This window comes from Scyliorhinus canicula, chromosome 8, assembly GCF_902713615.1.
Source record: "Scyliorhinus canicula chromosome 8, sScyCan1.1, whole genome shotgun sequence".
NCBI classification, from domain to species: Eukaryota; Metazoa; Chordata; class Chondrichthyes; order Carcharhiniformes; family Scyliorhinidae; genus Scyliorhinus; species Scyliorhinus canicula.
Genome location: NC_052153.1, coordinates 32,852,862 through 32,873,551, shown reverse-complemented (window position 1 = coordinate 32,873,551; position 20,690 = coordinate 32,852,862). Strand labels below are relative to the sequence as shown.

General features: G+C 46.2%; 1 protein-coding gene across 2 annotated transcripts in view; it reads left to right on the top strand.

The window, feature by feature from the left end:
• The first annotated feature begins 2,102 nt into the window (after positions 1–2,102).
• The window catches only part of frem1a (Fras1 related extracellular matrix 1a), a 452,495-nt gene continuing 433,907 nt past the window's right edge, over positions 2,103–20,690 (top strand). The window contains exons 1-2 of one of the 2 annotated variants that reach the window (XM_038804359.1): positions 2,103–2,825; positions 14,565–14,609. The gene's annotated coding sequence lies outside the window, so the exon portion shown is untranslated. The remainder of the gene's footprint in view (positions 2,826–14,564; positions 14,610–20,690) is intronic. The other variant, XM_038804357.1, reaches the window with a different exon arrangement.

The window sequence follows — 20,690 nt, the reverse complement described above, 5'->3', positions numbered from 1 at the left end:
GTACCAACCTACCAGAACAGGCACTGAAATGTGGCGACTAGGGGCTTTTCACAGTAACTTCATTTGAAGCCTACTTGTGACAATAAGCGATTTTCATTCACGTGGCATTTATGTGGATGACAATCAAGGACAAGTGCCGGAGGGAATAGCATTGAACCTATCCAGTACCATGATCACTCAGAGCGTCAAGCTAGCAGCAATGGCATATGTAGTCAACTACCCGAAATATTTCCATCCACCATTTATTGACATTTATTCAGACAGCATGTTTGTGTGTAATGATCCAACTGACTTTTGCTGATATGGGAAGCTGGAGAATTTGTGTCAGCTGACGGGAAGCCTCTCCTGTCAGCCCCATTATGAAAATACGTCATTAGAAAGGCCAAAGGGAAAGAATATGTGGTAATTAAGGTAAATGTTCACTATTGATCCCCCCCAGCAGGCAATATAAGAGTAGATGAGTTCACTAAACAAGGGGTCACTCCTTGGTAACCCCACATGACTGAGGAAATAAGTGCTGTCCAAGTGCGTCAGTCTAAACCTGAGGATCTTATTCAATCCCACAGTAAAGATGATGACTTGAAACAGATTAAAGAAGGATCATACCCATTCCCACCATCATATAATAAGTGGAAAACCAAGCTAGAAGTCAAAGACGAACTTTCTTGGGAGATGAGCTTTCTGCAAAAGGCACCCAGCCTGATCAAGAAAAAATAAAGGCAATCTTGAATATGCCACGTCCCAATGATGAAAAAGGTATACTTAGAATGTTAGGAATTATAAATTTCATTGGCAAATTTATTCCTAATCTTGCAGCAAAATCTTCACACCTCAGAGAAACAATCAAAATTTACCAGGATGTTGCTTGGACTGGAGGCCCATGGCACATGGACAGCAGTAAATTGAAGGGGTGTAGGCTAGGTTGATCTTAGATTAGGATAAATGGTCAACACAACATCTTTGGCCAAAGGGTCTGTACTGTGTTGTATGTTCTAAGAGTGACATGATATTCCAATGGTCTCCTAAACATGAACAGGAATGGCAAGCATTACAAGAAACATTGACAACAGCGCCAGTGCTGACATTTTTTGACCCTACCAGGAAGACGAAAATATCGACAGATGCGTTGAAAGATCGGTTGGGAGCAGTATCCCCGTAACCCAGTAACCCCCACTTAACCTTTTTGGACACCAAGGGCAATTTAGCATGGCCAATCCACCAAACCTGCACATCGTTGAACTATGGGAGGAAACCAGAGCACCCGGAAGAAACCCATGCAGACGGGGAGACTGCGCACAGACAGTGACCCAAGCTGGGAATGGAACCTAGGACCCTGGAGCTGTGAAGCAACTGTGCTAACCACTATGCTACCGTGCTGCCCTACCATATGCTATTAACACTTTTACCATCGCTCTGCTCACCTAACTAGTCCATTGATATCCTTATGCAGACTACAGTTATTCTCCTCACTATTTACCACCTTACCAATGATTGTTATCTACAAACTTCTTGATCACCCCCCTTACATTTAAGCCCAAATCATTAATGTACACCACAAATAGCAAGACCTCCAGCACCAAACCCTGCAGAACCCCATTGGAAAGAGACTTCCAGAAACACCCCTCCAGCTTCACCTTCGACATCCTGCCTCTCAGCCAATTATTTATCCAATGAGCTACTTTGCCTTGAATCGTACTTTCTTGACCAGTCTGCCATGCGAGAACTTATCAAAAGCCTTGCTAAAATCCATATCGACCAAATCAAATGCATTACCCTCATCAACACTCCTGGTTACCTCCTCAAAAAAGTTGATTAAATTTGTCAAACCCCACCTTCCCTTAATAAATCTACCCTAAATATCCCTGGTTAACAACCACCTGATACACCGCCCCTCCCCCACCACCTCCCCATTAACTGCTGGTGCCTTAAAAGGGGAGGTGGTGTTACCTTCCACTTTTCAGGCCTCAACAGAATGCATCGGGATCCCACTTCACTGGACAGTTTTTGCTTGGTCTGAGTTGGAAGGTGGAGTGAAAAATAAAGGGCTGGATTTTCAGAGATTAAACAAAGAGTGTCATGGCAATGCGACTGTGCCACTCCATAGACGTTTTGGCCCCAACACTTCCTGATAATAGTATCTGTTGGGAGCTTTAATTGAGAGCTGATTAGAATGTATCTCTACTTCTGAAGAATGTCAGGATCAGAAATGCAGAGATGCCGTGGTAATTCTAAACTACAATCAATTAATTATAGCAGCAACCTCTGATAACATTTGTTCAGCATAATTTTAAAGCAAGTCGATGGAAAAAGCAGTGAAGTTCTTGTTGTACTGTGCATTGGTGAAAGAGTTAAAAGTGTATTCAAAGGAACTATGATGTAGACCCAACACAAAGTGACAATCTTTACAAAATACACAAAGCACAGCTGTCTCAGTTATGCTGTCTGCACCTCCTGACCCATAAACTCCTGGTTTACATTTGCATCAAGTTGATCAGATGAAAAGCAATCACTGCGCCAATCCCCGCCCCATTACCACCCAGCGTCATTGTAAAGCCGTGAAGGTGTTGTCACAGCTTTTGAATGCATGGAGAGCTGTGAGATGCTTTGATCTCCAGTTTTGCTGTTTATCGCCACTCCTTACTAGTTTGATGAGTTTTTTAAGCTGGGAAACTTTGTAAGGGAGGCCCCTATGCTTTGCTCTCCGGAACAAGGCACTCTGATAAGAGAGGCTACATAAAGGGCTTGAATTTTCCAGCTGGCGTTTGTGGACTGGAAAGTCTGAGTGATCGCAAGAAAAACGTCTTGTAACACGGCTTTGGTTAAAGGTAATTAGACTGTTAAGTCACATTCACTAATAAAAGTTTGCTATTACTTTGCCTGATTAAAAACTATTCAGTATCACTGGCATTTCTTGGGTCTGAAGTTCACAAAGAATCTGAAAACAATTTTTTTCTTAAGCCAATATTAAATTCAGGACTAATAGTTGTGATGAATGGTTGTTACGTTTGTTAGTTAACATAATTCATAGAAATCATTTACCTATATCATTTAACAAAATGGTAGTTGCTTTCGAAATGGGCTGAGGGGTAAGTATCTGCCCAACAGCATTTTGTTCCAAATGCATGTTTAAGTCGCTACACAAGTGACAGTAAAAAATGTTTATGTTGTTTTTAATTAAAGTGGTTTGCTAGATTTCTTGTGTGTCTCCATGACAGGGAACTAGAAATATTTTTAAAATACCATCCTTGATATTTTTACTGAGGAACTCAACCTTTTAACTGCAAGAACAAAGCTGAATAAACTCAGACGGTCTGGAAGCATCTGTGGGGTAACAATACGGAGTTAACATTTCGAATCCTCATGACCCTTTTAATGAAGGACTCAAATCGGACTGGAAACATTCATTCAGTTTCCCTGCAGATCGGAGATTTTGCAGGTCTCTCTGTTTTTGTTTCAGATTCCAGCATCTGCAGTATTTTGCTTCTTTAGCTGTGCTCGTTATGTGGGATTAATATTTGTTTAATTAATGAAATGTTGGAGTCTATATATTTACAACTTTGGGTATAAAGGTTGAGACAGCTGTATTACTTTATATTTTTTATTCTTTCACCTGAAGAAGGAGCAGTGCTCCGAAAGCTAGTGTTTGAAACACACCTGTTGGACTTTAACCTGGTGTTGTAAGACTTCTTACTGTGCTCACCCCAGTCCAATGCCGGCATCTCCATATCATTTGTATTTTTTCATATTTTCTTTGCCACCTTATTAGTTATGTCATCCTACACTTACTGTCTGAGGGAAGCATGACTTATCAACTGTAAATTAAATCACCAATTTTGAAATGTATCAATGATCCAAGGCTTAGTATATCACGTTGCCTGTTTTTATTTGAAATAATGGAACTGGAGTGAGTCATGTATACATCAATCTGTTCAAGTTAGTGTTGGACAGCACGGTGGCGCAGTGGGTTAGCCCTGCTGTCTCATGGAGCTAAGGTCCCAGGTTTGATCCCGGCCTTGCTAAAATCTATATCAACCAAATCAAATGCATTACGCTGATCAACACTCCTCGTTACCTCCTCAAAGATATTGATTAAATTTGTCAAACCCCACCTTCCTTTAATAAATCCACGCTGACTATCCCTGGTTAACAACCACCTGATACACCGCCCCTCCCCCACCACCTCCCCATTAACTCTCCGGTCACTGTCCATGTGGAGTTTACACATTCTCTCCGTATTTGCGTAGGTTTCACCCCTACAACCTAAAGATGGTCCGGCTAGGTGGATTGGCCACGCTAAATTGCCTCTTAATTGGAAAAAATGAAATGAAAATCGCTTATTGTCACGAATAGGCTTCAATTAAGTTACTGTGAAAAGCCCCTAGTCGCCACATTCCTGCGCCTGTCCGGGGAGTCTGGTACGGGAATCGAACCGTGCTGCTGGCCTGCTTGGTCTGCTTTAAAAGCCAGCAATTTAGCCGAGTGAGCTAAACCAGCCCCAGTAGCTAAACCAGCCCTTGTAGCTAAAAATTGGGTACTATAAATTTATAAAAACAAAGTTAGCATTGACACATTGAACCACTGTGTCCCCAACTTTGATTATATCTATTTGGCAGAGACAAGTTTATTGTGCAATTCATTTTTCTTTAGTTTCAGTATTTGGCAGAGAAAGCAAATTTTTAATGATCAGGTCATTGTTCCTGAGTTTACATATTTTTGCATTGTCCGTAGCTATCTCACTCTGCTAAATAGGACAAGAGAAATTGGTCATCTATTGGAAATATTGCACAATGCAGAGACAATACATTCAATTTATCTAAGCTGAGCTAATATCTGATCAGCTTGGCTTCTCTCAATAGTGAAAATCCATTTATCTGATTAAGTATATGAAAAAGGATATGTCCTCCCCCAGAGCTCAGAGTTTAATCAGCAAGGAGCTGAACCATACAGACCTCGAATGTCCCACGTTTGAGCCCTGATCTATGTTGTGCCATCATTAAGGATACGGTTCTGGCGAAACTAAAAGGTCTGAAGGTGGAAAAATCACCTGGACCGGCTGGACTACACCCCAGGGTTCTAAAAGAGATAGCTGAGGAAATTGTGGAGCATTGGTGGTGATCTTTCAGGAATCATGGTGGCAGGAAGGGTCCCAGAGGACTGGAAAGTGGCTAATGTAACACCCTTGTTTAAGAAGGGAGGGAGGCAGAAGACGGGAAATTATAGACCCGTTAGCCTGACTTTGGTCATTGGTGAGATTTTAGAGTCCATTATTAAAGATGAGATCGCGGAGTTCTTGGAAGTGCATGATAAAATAGGACTGAGTCAGCATGGCTTTGTCAAAGGGAGGTCAAGTCTGACAAATCTGTTAGAGCTCTTTGAGGAGGTAACAAGGAGTGTTTATCTGCACTCTCTCCCTGTTCCTCAACTTGCTAGCACGTGGCACTGGCAACAAACCAGAGATGACAACATGGTTTGTCCTGGCTCTCAGCTTACACCCTAACTTCCTAAATTCCTGTTTTAAGTCTCTTCTCTTACCTATGTCGTTGGTACCGATGTGTACCACAACTTGTGACTGTTCCCTCTTCCCCCTTAAGGATTCTGAAAACATGGTCCGAGATGTCACTCACCCGGGAGGCAACATACCATCCGCGAGTCTCTTTCGTTGCCACGGAACTGTCGATCTGTCCCACTACCTATTGAGTCCTCAATAACTATTGCTCTCCCTCCTTCCCTTCTGAGCCACAGGGATGGACTCAGTACTGGAGATCTGTTCACTGTGGCTTACCCTGGTAGGTTGTCCCCCTCAACAGTATCCAAAACGGTATTCTTGTTACTGAGGGGAACGACCACAGAGGGTCCCTGCACTGACTGCTTCCTCCCAGCCCCTCTCACCGTCACCCATCTATCTTGATTCTTCGGAGTAACTACATCCCTGAAGCTACTATCTGTGACCACCTCTGCCTCTCGAATGATCCGAAGCTCATCCAGCTCCAGTTCCCTAACACGGTTTCTGTGGAGCTGGAGATGGGTGCACTGCCCACAGGTGAAATCAGCAGGGACACTGATGGTGCCCCTCACCTCAAACATTCTGCAAGAGGGACATTGCACTGCCCATCCCCCCCAGATAACGTGGGGATAAAAACAAGAAAAAGAAAGAAAAAAAAAAGAAGAGCTCACCTGATATTCACTCAACCCCTTCGGTTAGAGGAGGTGGAAGGGTGGGGGACACTACAAGTGTAGTGTCTCGGGTTTAGGAAACGGCCAACTTAAATACAGGTAAAAATAAAACACTTAACCAGGAACCACTGCACCCCGCACGATAACAGCAATCAGTTGTTATGGGCCCGCGCAAACAATTTAAATCTTTACTCCTTACCCAGCAGTCACTCTGTCCTCACTCCGACCGGATTCAGCTGGAAACCGGCAACAGTAAGTTTTTTAAAAATTTACTCCCCTTAGCAAGCACTCACTCAGCAACCACTGCGACCTGCACGATAACCGCAGTCGATACATTTGGTCTAATAAGCAAGCTTCATACGTTTGGTCTATTTTCAAAGCCCTTATCCACCTATCAAAATTACACTCTTTGATTCTTTCAAACTCCATGTATGTTTGACCAGGTTCTTTCCTTAAATTTATAAACCTTTGTCTGTAGGCTTAAGGCATTTGCACCTAAGATGGATTTTTTCACCTCCTAATACGTCCCAGATACCTTCTCCGGTAGTGATGCAAACACTTCACTCGCCCTACCTACCAGCTTTGTTTGAATCAGTAATACCCACATGTCCTGTGGCCATTTCATTTGGTTAGCTACCTTCTCAAATGAAATGAAAAAGGCTTCTCCCTCTTTCTCATCAAACCTTAGCAATGCTTGGACATATTTAAATAGATCCACACCAAGCCTTCGACTATGACGCTCTTTCTCACTATCCTCATCACTATCATCCAACTGCACGTTTCCCTTTATGCCTGCCAATTTTAACTGACCGTCATGTTTCATGGCCATTTTCTGAAGTTCAAACTCTCTTATTTTTCCCCTGATCTGTATCTCCCTTTCTCTTTCTCCTCTCTCTCTCTCTTTCGTATTCAAGCTGCTTTAATTCTTTCTCATGTTCCATTTGCTTAATTTGTAACTGAATTTTTGCCATTTCCAATGAGTCAAACTGTATCTCCGGCAACTTTAAATGCTTAGCCACCACCATAATTACCTCATCTTTTCGCATTTTGTCAGGTAATGTTAACTGCACTGTTTCTGCCAAATCTAACAGTCTGCTTTTAGTCTCTGACCGCATGTTACCGGGTCCACCCCCAAAAACTGCAGAGCCTCTGAAAGAGCCATTGTCCACAACACACTCCCTACTTAAACTAGAATACCATACCTGAAAAGCACCCACAATATGCTCACCCCTCACTGTCTTTATGTTCAGTAAGCCAATCCAATAGATAGACTTTCATCCTGGACAAGCCCCCAATTTGTTATGAGCCGGGGTTTAAAGAACCCCAAAGTGTATCATGGAGTTCACCTGACCCACAACTTTTAATAGATTGTGGTATGGGGAGCACACGGCCCACTCTACAGGTGTGGTACAGTAGAAATTAAAAAGTATTTTTAAAAATTAAAATCAAAACAATGTTTATGCTATGAACTCAAGTTCACCTTTTTAAAATATACAGTGAATATCTTAGCAGCCATCAATTCAAATACAAACCCCAAAGAATACAACACTAAGTTATGCTTAAGCTGTCCTTTTAACATCCATAAGACTTTTAAAAAATTTTTTTAAAACAGAAGCACACCAGGTTAAAGTCACTACTGAGAGCAGTTATTAGTTTTAAATCATCAAAGGATATATTTACAATCTTTAGATTACAGAGGGAGACTCTAATACACCTTCTGGCTGTGATTGCAGCTATCCAGCTCTGAAAACAAAACTGAAACACACCCTGCAGCAAACAGCCTAAAACGAAAGTAAAAAGCTGACAGACAGCCAAGCTCCACCCACTCTCTGACATCACTGCAGTAATAAACACCCATTTCATAAAGGTACTCTCACTACAGATAGTTATATGCACACCATTTATAAACACCCATTTCTTAAAGGTACACTCATCAAAAATTAGATTCGCCACATTTACCGAACTCTCCTGGTAATGGGGGGGGGGGGGGCAGTGTTTACCTTGACAAGGGGGAACCGCTCAATACATAAATCCTGACCTGGGTGCAAGTTGTTGAGGGTGGCTCTTCAGGGAGAGGAGTTGTATGCTTCATAATTTTGTACACCTAAATAAATTTTCTTTCAAATCTATCCCACCATGCATTCAGAGAGTCTTCCATTGGATTCGACACTAACCATCGTTCTTTGGCATTGGCATTACCATCGCTCAATCCGCCTCTCTTAACATCCTGGGGGTTACCAGTGACTACAAACTGAACTGGACTAGAGCAGCACGGTAGTATATCGGTTCGCACATTTGCTTGACAGCTCTAGGGTTCCACGTTCGATTCCCGGCTTGGGTGACTGTGTGGAGTCTGCACGTTCTCCCCGTGTCTTTGTGGGTTTCCTCCGGGTGCTACGGTTTCCTTCCACAGTCCAAAGATGTGCAGGTTAGGTGGATTGGCCATGCTAAATTGCCCTTAAGTGTCCAAAAGGGTTGGGTGGGGTTGCTTGGTTACGGGGAGGGTGGAAGTGTGGACTTGGGTAGGGTGTTCTTTCCAAGGGCTGGTGCAGACTCGATGGGCCGAATGGCTGCCTTCTGAACTGTAAATCCCATGATTCTATGATATGAAGTCTGTGGCTACAAGAGCAGGTCAGAGGCTATGAGTCCTGTGGTGTGTAACTCACCTCCTCCTGTGGTGTGTAACTCAACTTCTGACTTCTTCCTCTTTCCCCACCCTCCCCCAAAGCTATCTACAAGACCCAGGTCAGGAGTATGATGGAATATTCCCTACTTGCCTGGATGAGTGCAGCTCCAACAACACTCAAAGCTCCACACAACGCATGACAAAGTCCATTGATCAGCAACCCTTTCACATAACATTCATTCTCTTCACAACCGATGAACAGTATGTGCCGTCACAAGAAGCACAGCAGCAACTCACCAAGGCACCCAGGGTAGCACCTTCCAAATCGCCAACCACCAGAAGGACAAGGACAGCAGACCCCCTCTCCAAGCCACTCACCACCCTGACTTGGAAATATATCCTTTACTGGATATTCAAGAGGCGGCTGGATATAGCACTTGGGGAGAATGGGATCAAAGACTATGGGGAGAAATCAGGGTTAGGCTATTGAGTTGGATGATCAGCCATGATCGTGATGAACGGCGGAGCAGGCTCGAAGGGTCAAAAGGCCTCATCCTGTTCCTATCTTCTTGTATCTATGTATCTCCCTAATAGCACTGTGGGTGTACCTACATCACAAGGACTGCAGTGGTTCAAGAAGCAAGCTAATAACCACCACCTCGGGGGCAATTTTGGAATAAGAAATGCTGGCCCAGCCAATGATGCCCGATCCCATGAATGAATTTCAAAAAAGAAATAAAAGGGTAATTCTCGCGTTGTCAGGCTGTGACTAGTGGGGTTCCACAGAGATCAGAACTTATGCCCCAGCTGTTCACAATATATATCTAATGGCCTGTATTCGCCAGAGTTTCTTGGAATGAAAGATCATGAATCCTTCTATGGATCTTATTCAAACCTACAGAATATTTAAAGGTATAGAATGGGTAGCCAGGATAGATGCAGGCAAGATGTTTTCCCTTGTTGGGGAGTCTAGAACCATGGGACTCATTTTAATATAACAGGGAAGCCACTTAAGAACAAGATGAGGAGCAATATGTTTATTTGGGGAGTTGTGACTTTTTAGAACTCTACCCATAAGACTGTGGGGGCTGCGTCCATGCCAATGTTTAAAGTATGGATTGGCATTTTGAAATTTCTCAATGCAGTTCTTATGACATATGGGCATCTTGTGTTAAGTAATGGGTTAAGAGACATTGCAATTAGTTGTCTCATTTATGTTAAGTGTCCAACAATTGACACTGATATGTAAAGGGGCTTCAGGTGGCCTCTGGGTCTGGTGATGTGCAGAGTTTTGTGCAGAGTCTGTTGGAAGAAATAAAAGTGTGTTGGTGAAAAAGGAACAGAACTTTTGTCTCCTCATACCACAGCATCTAATACGTCTAACATCTTGTGGGGGGACAAAAGCATTGGTTATGATCATGGCTGATGATCTATTTCAATGACGGAGCAGGCTGAATGGCCTCCTCTTACGTTCCTATGTTCAGAACTGAAAGCAATCCTCCAATATGTGAGAAATCGCAGAAACATTGTGGGCGGGATTCTCCGTTGGCCGATGCCGGAATCGAGAAATGCGATTGGGCAGAGAATAGGTTCAGACGCCAAAATCGCAGCAGGTGTCAATTTGATGTCAAATCGCAATTCTTTCCCCCTTGACAGTGGCACAAATGCATACTGGAGCGTATTTACAGTTTTGCATATCATTAGTGGGCCCAACCCGGTATTCTCCAGGGCCTCTGCAATTGTCCTCCTCCGATGGGCCGAGTTCCCAACGGCGCGGTTCACTTGTGCTTTTAAAAATCGTGAAACCGACGTCATGGCTGATGAGGGCGATAGGAGGTTGTGCAGAGAGTCACGACTGTGGGCTGCCAGGCTGAGCTGTCTGGGGTGGGGGTGGACCTGCCAGGGCCAGGGGAGGGGAGGTGATGGGGGAACAGGCTGAATGGCCAGGGTGACTGCCCAGGGACTGGGGCAGTGTCAAGTTATTAGCGCAGCCAGAAATCTTGGACCCTGGATCTACAGATTAACACCAGCCATAGAGGTGCCCTCACCCCCCCACCCTCTGCCATCTGCCAGCTGCCCACCCAGGGTAACGCCTATGGGGGCACCGGGCGGGGGATGTGCAGTTGGCAAGGGCAGTGACAGCCGACGATACCCCTGGCATCAGGGACAGGCACCAGGGCCAGAGGCTCCTGCGGTGCCAGCACCAATGGGCGTGGGGTGCGGTGATGGGGGGGACGGGGACATGCGGGGAAGAGTCTACAGTGCCAACTTGGGCTACCATGTAGCCCAGTGGACCTGGTTGGGCACGGGGGTACGCACCATGCTAACATATCGGCCTTTCACTCTTTGCAGATAATGGATATTGGAATTCAACCAGCAATGGTGGCCTTACTCCTAGTCTCAGCAGCCCTAGGGGATACCCTGCGGCTGTACGAGCTGGCACTGCTCGAGGAGGAGGAGAATGCAGCAGCGAGTGTGCCACAGAGGAACAGGTGTCAGCTGCCCAGGATGGAGAGTGAGCTGCCCAACTGGACGTGGAGGAGGTACCAAGGAGGCGCTGCAAAAGCCGATGTATTTACCGACACCGCCTGTTATTCAAGGACTTGCCGGACCGGACATGCCATCGAAGACTCAGGCTGAGCAGAGATGCAGTGTGACATGTCTGCCTATTAATGACACATCTCGTACAGCAGGGGTATTCGGGAGGACACCTGCTCCCGGTGGCCGTCAAGGTGACAGTCGCCCTGAACCTTTATGTGACGGGCTTCTTCCATGTGCTGAGTGGGGACCTGTCTGGCATCGCACAGACCTTGGTGCACAAGTGCATCCATGCCATAAAGGAGGCCCGATATGCCCAGACGACACTTTAATGTGGACCGAGTCCACCAGGCTGCTCGGGCAGCGGGGTTCGCCGCGGTACAGGGGTTGATTGATGGGATGCATGTCCCCTAAGAGCACCTGCAGATGACATATTCTCTGCCCAAACTGAAAGGGTACGACTACTGGGCGGCAAGGGTTATCCACTGCGGTCGTGGCTGATGATACCTACCCGGAGGCCACAGACCCGCAACAATGACACCCCATACAGCGAGGAGGTTCCTGATTGAGCTGTTGCCTGGACCACTCTGGAGTATGATTCTGAGAGGGTCGCCTGCATTGTGGCAACCTGCTGCATCCTCCACAGCTTTGCACAGCAGAGGGGCGACATGATGGAGGAGGAACGCTGGGCTACTCCTGGGGGCCGAGGTGTGAGCAGAACTAACCACTGAGGCTCCCCCGACACCTGGTGCTGCCAGTCCTGGAGGCCTGCTGTGGTCTCGGCCAGCGTCCACACGCTTGCGGCCATAGAGCATAGGGAGTGAACCATCTCCGCCTGGCAGTGCTCCACATCACGCTATGACTGTGCCACAAGCTTCTGTGTTTGTGTCATGTCATCCAGTAACTGCGTCGTCTCCCTCTGTGACTGGGCCATGCTTAGGAGTGCCGCTGCGATGTCCAGGTGGCACTGGCACATGGTTTCCTGTGAGAAGCAACCCCGCAGAGTATGCCCCAGGCCTTAGACATGCTAATCCAAAGCCAAAACTGTCGCCCCAATGCTTCCATCGCGGACGCCACCCATACGGTCTTGGCCTGTGCAGTGTTAGCACGCATTGTCAGCACCACCTCCTGCTCCTCCATGTGGTTGGACGCCTCCAACTGCACTTGCAGGTGTTGGATGCTCGTCGACAACCCCTCATGTAGTCCTGGCTCTGCGACTGCATCACCATGATTATGGGACTGTCCGTTCCAGAAGACCAAAACATGCCTGGATGGCAGCTAGTTCCTCGGGTCGATCTGCCCTCCACCCGTCGGCCCTCTCGGGCATTCCTACCTCCACCTGCTGTACTGGAGCAGCTGTGTGGTGCATACTAGAGGGTGTCCCAGTAGCATCTTCTGCGTGTGGCACTGTCTGGGGGCGGGGAAACCAGATGGACCCACCCCATCACCAGCAGTTGCTGCAACAAGGCACAAGACCAGACCCACGATTAGACTGGGGGTGAGGTGGGGATGGTATAGGGTGAGGGTGGGGGTGGTGTGGGGTTGTGTTGCTTAGGGTTTACGCACATGTCATGGGGAACCGCAATTCAGCAGGGTCTCACTTCTCCGCTTCTCACGACCTAACTCCACCTCGGTGACCTACCTTTCCTCTGGGCTCTCTGCTGAGCCACAGTGAGGGGCCGCAGGTCCGGCAGTCCCCCTCCTGTCTCCTCCCATTCCCGGTATTTGTCCGTGGCCTTCCCCTGGGGTAAGCATGCGACACATGCAGCCTAAGGGTGGTTAGCCGGTGGCCTCAATGGCCAGGACACCAGACTATGGCGGCCTGTATGGGTACTGACATGTGGTGCAGGGTGGGGATTCGGCCAACGGGTGAGGGGGTGGGGGGGTGGGGGCTAGGGTTATGGGGGTGTGGGCCTGGTTTTAGCGACAGGGCTGCCCTGAGGAGGTTGTGCGTTTTGTTTGCGGCACTGCTGGCCGATCTGGCCGATGTTGGCCATGGCGCTGACTGCCTCTTGTCACCTATGCCCAGGCATGGCGAATGGGCATGGCTGGCAGCCTCTTTCCTGGGCTGGGGTACAGGGTCATCCTCCCCTCCTCCACGGCATCAAGGAGGGTCTCGAGCTCTGCGTCCACGAACCTTGGGGCTTCTCTCCTCACTGCCATCTTGGTGGCTGGCATGGTATGTGAAGAGTGAAGTGTATATATGCGGCTGCAGCTTGTCAGCGTTGTTAGTGCCAATTGCGAAGCCGGCACCGTTTCTCATCAGAATTAATGGTGTTCTATGGCGTGCAGGTGATAGCCCCTTAACAGTAGCGGAATTGGCCCAGTTGTGGAACTCCACGAATTCTGCAACAACACCAACACTTCATCTCAGAAACATAGAATCGCACCCTGTTCGTGAGACAGAACCAGAATTGCTCACTTTTGAGCAGGAAAGCCTATACTGGTTTTTATCTGACTTGCAGATTAGAGCAACTGGAATGCAAAGAGGATTAGCTTACAGAGCTGAATTTCCACAGTTGTGCACAGGAATAGGAAAGCTGAAAGCGGCATGCCATGTGAATCTACATTCCGAAATATCTCTTCCTATCTATTTTGTATTATTGTTTCATGTGATATGGGCATCGCTGGCTGCTGGTCTATCCCTAATTGCCATTGAAGAGGTGGTGAGTGACCTTGTAAAACTGTAGCAGGCAATCTATGTGATGTAAGTGTATCCAGAGTGCTGTTAGGAGGGTGTAATGTTCCTTGTATTCAAGATAGCCAAAAGTCATAGTGTTTACAAAGAACATTAAGCTATGTATTTAAAACAAAACTAGTTTATTTTACTCTACTTTAAATGGTTCGCACACTCTACTGAGTAATAGCTAACAAAATAATAGTATTGAATCCATGTTACAGTAATCTATTATGTCTCTAACACAACCAACACTCTAATTCAACCTTACACTATCCTTCTCCAGCAGCTTCTCCCAGAATGCTTAGAGGTACAGCCCTTTGTAAGACTACTCAGTGATACCATCCAATGTTGATATACATGAACATCATCTTGTTAACCCTTTATTCTCCTTAGATTATACATATCATTACAGAGGGGAGCTCCAGGAATTTGGCTGAGGGGCAGTGAAAGAATGATCATCTACTTCCAGATAAGGGTGGTGTGTAACTTGGAGAGAAACTTGCTGGTTGTGGTAATCTCATTCATTTGCTTTCCTTGTCCTTCTAGGTGGTAGAGGCTGCGGGTTTGGAAGGTGCTGATGAAGGAGCTTTGGTGAGTTGCTACAGTTCATTTTTGTAGATGCACACTGCTACAGGTGTGTCCATGGTCAAAGGAGTGAATATTTAAGGTGATGGGTGGGTGCCAATCAATCAGCTACTTTGCCCTGCATGGTGTTGTGCTTCTTTTTGGTTGTTTGAACTGTTCTCATTCATGGATATGGAGAGTGTTCCATCATATCCCTAACTTGAGCCTGATCGATGGTAGAGAGAGACTCTTGGAAGTCAAGAGATGATTTACTCACCAGCGAATTCTTTGCCTCTTGCAATCATAATATTTATATGGCTGGTCTAGATTGGTCAATGATAATATCCAGGTTGAGAGTGGGGGATTCAGTGATGGTCATGCCTTTGAATGTCAAAGGTAAAGTAAAGAAGAAAATTGGCTCTTCAGTTGAAGCAGGTTATTTAACCTGTGGCAGAACCAGCAAGCTAGTGTTCAGGAATAGTCCTGGTTCCAAAACCCCAAGGGTCTATTAAAATTAGCATCACTCAGCAGTTGAACAAAGCAAATTCAAAATCTGTCATCTATGGATGAGAACTTGGCTAAATCGGGAAAGAGCTCAATTTTCCAAAGCTAGTGCAAATAGTGCGTTTTGGAAACTAACCCTTAATGAAGAATCTAAGTTTCTCACAATCTTCATTACTCATTTTTTAAAAATATTTTCCAATTAAGGGGCAATTTAGCGTGGCAAATCCACCTACCCTGCACATGTTTTGGGTTGTGGGGATTAAACCCACGCAGACACTGGGAGAATGGGCAAACTCCACACTGAAAGTGACCTGGGGCCGGAATTGAACCTCGGCACAGTGAGGCAGCAGCACTAACCACTGTTTCATCGTGCTGCCTTTCATTATTCATTTAGGAGGTTTGATTTCTTTAGATTACCCTTCAGCATCATGTCAGAACGGGAAATCTTCCAGAGGACAACACCAAGTCTCCCCAAAGGACTGAATCGAGTTGTATGAAAAAGAAAGCATTTGTATGGGCTTGTCGGCTGGAACAGATGAAGCCTGTGAGAAATATACGGAATGTAGGAAGGAAATTAAACAATGAGTCAGGAGGACTAAAAGGGGTCATGAAAGGTAATTGGCAAACAGGATTAAGGAAAATCCCAAAGGCTTTTTATACATGTATAAAGAGCAGGAGGGTAGTCAGTGAAAGGGTTGGCCCACTCCAGGACAGGGGAGGGAATCTTTGTGTGGAGCCAGAGGAATTGGGCGAGGTATTAAATGAGTACTTTGCATCAGTATTCACCAATGAGAAGAACTTGGTAGATGACGAGTCTGAGGAAACGTGCGAAGATAGTTTGGGTCACATTGAGATAAAAAAGGAGGCGGCATTGGGCATCTTGAAAAACATTAAGTTGGTTAAGTCCCCAGGGCCTGATGGGATCCACCTCAGAATATTGAGGGAGGCAAGGAGAAAATTGCTGGGGCCTTAACAGACATCTTTGTATCCTCACTGGCCACAGGTGAGATCCCAAAGGACTGGAGAATAGCTAATTTGTTCCTTTGCTTAAGAAGGATAGCAAGGATAATCCAGAAAACTACAGGCCGGTGAGCCATACATCAGTGTAGGGAAATTATTGGAGAGGATTCTTTGAGACTGCACGAGGGCTGCATGGTAGCATTGCAGATAGCACAATCGCTTCACAGCTCCAAGGTCCCAGGTTCGATTCCGGCTTGGGTCACTGTCCGTGCGGAGTCTGCACATCCTCCCCGTGTGTGCGTGGGTTTCCTCTGGGTGCTCCGGTTTCCTCCCACAGTCCAAAGATGTGCAGGTTAGGTGGATTGGCCATGATAAATTGCCCTTAGTATCCAAAATTTCCCTTAGTGTTGGGTGGGGTTACTGGGTTATGGGGATAGGGTGAAGGTGTTAACCTTGGGTAGGGTGCTCTTTCCAAGAGCAGGGGAAGACTCAATGGGCTGAATGGCCTCCTTCTGCACTGTTTTTTGCATAGATTTCATGAAGTAATGCGTGCCAACGACGCTGTTCCGTGATGCAGCTCTTTTGGAATTTCCCTGTGATGCAGTGGTACAAAATAAATGATTTTGGATGTGACGTGATTCAGGGGGGAGACAGTGGGGCAGTGGTGCTGTCATTGGACTAGTAATCCAGGGAAGCATCTGGGTACCCGGGTTCAAATCCAGCCATGTCCAATGCTGAAATTTTAATTCAATAAAAATCTAGAAGTCGGGGCGGCACATGGCACAGTGGTTAGCACTGCTGTCTACAGTGCTGAGGACCCGGTTCGAATACCAGCCCTGGGTCGCTGTCCGTGTGGCGTTTGCACATTCTCCCGGTGTCTGTGTGGGTTTCACTGCCACAACCCAAAGATCTGCAGGTTCGATGGATTGGCCATGTTAAATTGCCCCTGAATTGGAAAAGAAATAATTGGGTACTCTAAATTTATGAAAAAAGAAAGTCTAAAAGTCCAACGATGATTGTCAGAAAAAGGAAAACAAATCTGCTTTTCTTACTTATCTAGTCAGATTGACATTCAAATGCCGTCAGAAATGGAGGGCAGTTAGGGATGAGCAGAAACACCCTGTGAAATGAATTCAAAAAATCATGGCCAGTGGGATTGTGGATAATTTTATACTAGAAATAGGCATTACCATCGCTGAATCCCCCACTATCAACATCCTAGGTATTACCTTTAACCAGAAATCGAACTGGACTAGCCATATGAATACTGTGACTACCAGAACAGGCCAAAGGCTAACAATCCTGCAGTGACTAACTCTCCCTAACTGTGGATGTACCTACATCTCAAAGACTGCAGTGGGTCATGAAAGCTCACCAGCACCTTCTGAAGGGCAATTAGGGATGGGCAATAAATGCTGGTCGAGCAAGTGTCACCACATCCTAAAAGTGAATTTTTAAAAAACACCCAGAAAAATAATGAAAAAAGCCATACCTTTCCTGTATGAAGGGTGAAAGATGTGCACTGACGTCAGTGCAATATCAGGAAGATATCGTTCTAAGTTAAATTCAGGACATTAAATTGACACAAACAAATGGAGGAAACTGCATTCCAGTTTTGATAATCTTTGGAAGTGTTTGATGTTTACAAGAGATAATGATAGCACAACTCCCTCTTCAGGTGTGAACTCCATCTGCTTTCAGCTGTTGTTGAAGAAGCTACTTTGCTGCACACCAACTCAGTTCATTATATGAAACTCACAGGCATCCATTCGGTTCATATCCAATTCCTTATGAAAACAGAAGCCACTGCATCCCTGGAAAGAATATTCATGCAGGGGGAGATTTTCAGCCTGTGTTGGCCATCAGTGAGAATGACGACGCAGGCAGAAAATCTCACGAGAATCGGAAATCGCAATTCTTGCTGACACGGTCTCGTTTTCAGATTTTCCACAGTCCTCACTGGTGATGTAACGAGGTTCATGCTCAAAGGGTGGGAACCTCATTTGAATGCATTTTCATACATTTTAATATACTTTCTTAACCCCCGCACCATCACATGGCTCCCCTTACCGAATATTCAGACCTGGCTAATGTTACATTACGTTGGCAAGGTTTACAAAAGGTTCTGGAAAAATATAAATCAATCGCAGCGATCCACCCGGGGATGAATAGGTAAGTATAATCTGCGAGGGAGAGGACAAGCAGGGCACTGCCCCATGCACAGGTTGTGCCAGGAGGTTTGTGCTGGGTTGGACCATCTGGGGAGTCCCATTAAGAGTCAAGGTTCATGCTATGTTTGTTTGGGGAGCTGGAGCCCCCAATGTAATGCTTGTGGTGGTGCTGTTGTGGGGGGGGGGGGGGGGGGGGGGGGGGGGGGGATTTGCGGGTGGATGACGAGAAATCCTGAATTTTTTTTTTCTGAGAGAAGCTCAAAGTCTGGGCTAAAAACCCATCCGTGCAACTGGAGAGCCACAAGCCTGGTTTCAGTCTGAGCCTGACACTTTGAAGGAGAGATTTAGAAGATCACCATTGAAGAGGTGTCACCCGCACCTTCGTCAGCACGGATAGTGTTGCTCGTTCTGGGCGAGTGTGCTTAACACTCAATTTGGCTCTGTTTCGTTCCTTAGCTTTGGATTCGCCAGGTATCGTTAAGATACCGCCACAAGTTTCAAGTTCAAGTTCAAAGCAATAAATCCGTACACCAGTTAGTAAGTTCAAACAAGACACGTTTATTATATTACAGTAATCTACTAATCATGCATATAAAACAATAAGACTAGGCTAATCCTACCACTAATAGGCCAAATACTTATCTGGATAAGGGGACTGCCGGATCAGGGAACAACGGCCTCTAGCTTTGTCCTGGGTCCGCAGGCTTCCAGTAGTTATGGACTAAAGGGGGTCAAGAGTGTCTACTCTCGTAGCGTGTGTTGTATGACACTTACGTGATGGCGGCTGCTGTCCAGGCCTCTCCTCCTCAAGGTTCTTCTGCTGCAACGGTGTTCTGCTGGGAGGGCTGGCTGGTCAAGGAGAGGCTGGCAGAGAGAGAGAGCTGGGGTCGGGGTCTCTGTCTTATACCTCTCTCAGGGTCTGGCGGACCCTCTATTCACTCGCAATCGATTGGATCTCTTCCCAATCGATTGATTTGAATTCCCCAATAACGGGGAAGTTCCTCGATCCCTGGGCGGTTCTTGGGATGCATTGTTTTGGACTTCCTTTGGTGCCGAGAAGTCTGGCCTTCCATTTGATGTATCGATTTGTGTTAACTTGTTTCCATTGTACCTGGGAATCGCCCGGTATTGCCTCATTAGTATGCTAACTTGTTTTCTTTCACAGTGCTGTCTGGTTTCTGCAGCAGTCAGAACTGGTTTCTGCAGTAGCCAGAATACACAAGCACTTTTGCAAGCTGCTTGCTTTTGCAACATGTCCATTTTCCCTGCATTCCTTGCAATCTTCCATTTTGTGTTGGGCAGTGGTCACCCCAGGTGGCTATAATAGTCACACCTTGATGAGATTAATTAATAGGCATGGTTTTCCGTCACTCACTGGTGAGCATCTCTCACCTGATGATCCACAGAATGTGGTGGAAGGGGCCTCCCAGGGTTCCGGCACTCTAGGGTACCGGAGCCCAGGACTCTGCCCCATGCCGTGACATGCCCCTGGATATGGTTGTCCCAGAACTGCTGGACCAGCAAAGGCAGAGTCGTGAGCATCAGAAAGGGATGACAAAATTCCTCTTTGGAGGAGTCCCATCGCCTTCTGTCCGAGGAGATGGATTGAATTTGTTTATTGTCATGTGTACCTAGCTGCAGTGCAATGTATTTTTCTGTGAGCTGCTCAACAGATCATTAAGTACATGAAACGAAAAATAAAAGAAAAGAAAAACATAATAGGGCAACACAAGATACACAATGCATCCACATAAACATCGGCATCGGTTGAAGCAACCAGTGATGTAGTGTTAATCAGGTCAGTCCATAAGAGGGTCATTTAAGAGTCTGGTAACAGCAGGGAAGAACCTGTTTTTGAGTCTGTTCGTGCGTGTTCTCAGACTTTTATATCTCCTGCCCGATGGAAGAAGTTGGAAGAGTGAGTAAGCTGGGTGGGAGGGGGTCTTAGAATATGCTGCCCGCTTTCCCCAGGCAGTGGGAGATGTAGATGGAATCAATGGAGGGAGGCAGATTTGTGTGATGGACTGGGCTGTGTTCACGACTCTCTGAAGTTTTTTGCGGTCTTGGGCCGAGCAGTTGCCATACCAGCCTGTGATGCAGCCTGATAGGATGCTTTCTATGGTGCATCTGTAAAAGTTGGTAAGGGTTAATGTGGGCATGCCGAATTTCCTTAGTTTCCTGAGGAAGTATAGGCGCCGTTGTGCTTTCTTGGTGGTAGTGTCAACGTGAGTGGACCAGGACAGATTGTTGGAGATGTGTAGCCCGAGGAATTTGAAGCTGCTCACCATCTCCACCTCGGCTCCGTTGATGCTGACAGGGGTGTGTACAGTACTTGTCTTCCTGAAGACAATGAACAGCTCTTTAGTTTAGCTGGCATTAAGGGATAGATTGTTGTCGCTGCACCACTCCACCAGGTTCCCTATCTCCCTCCTGTATTCTGACTTGTCGTTATTCGAGATCTGGCTCACTATGG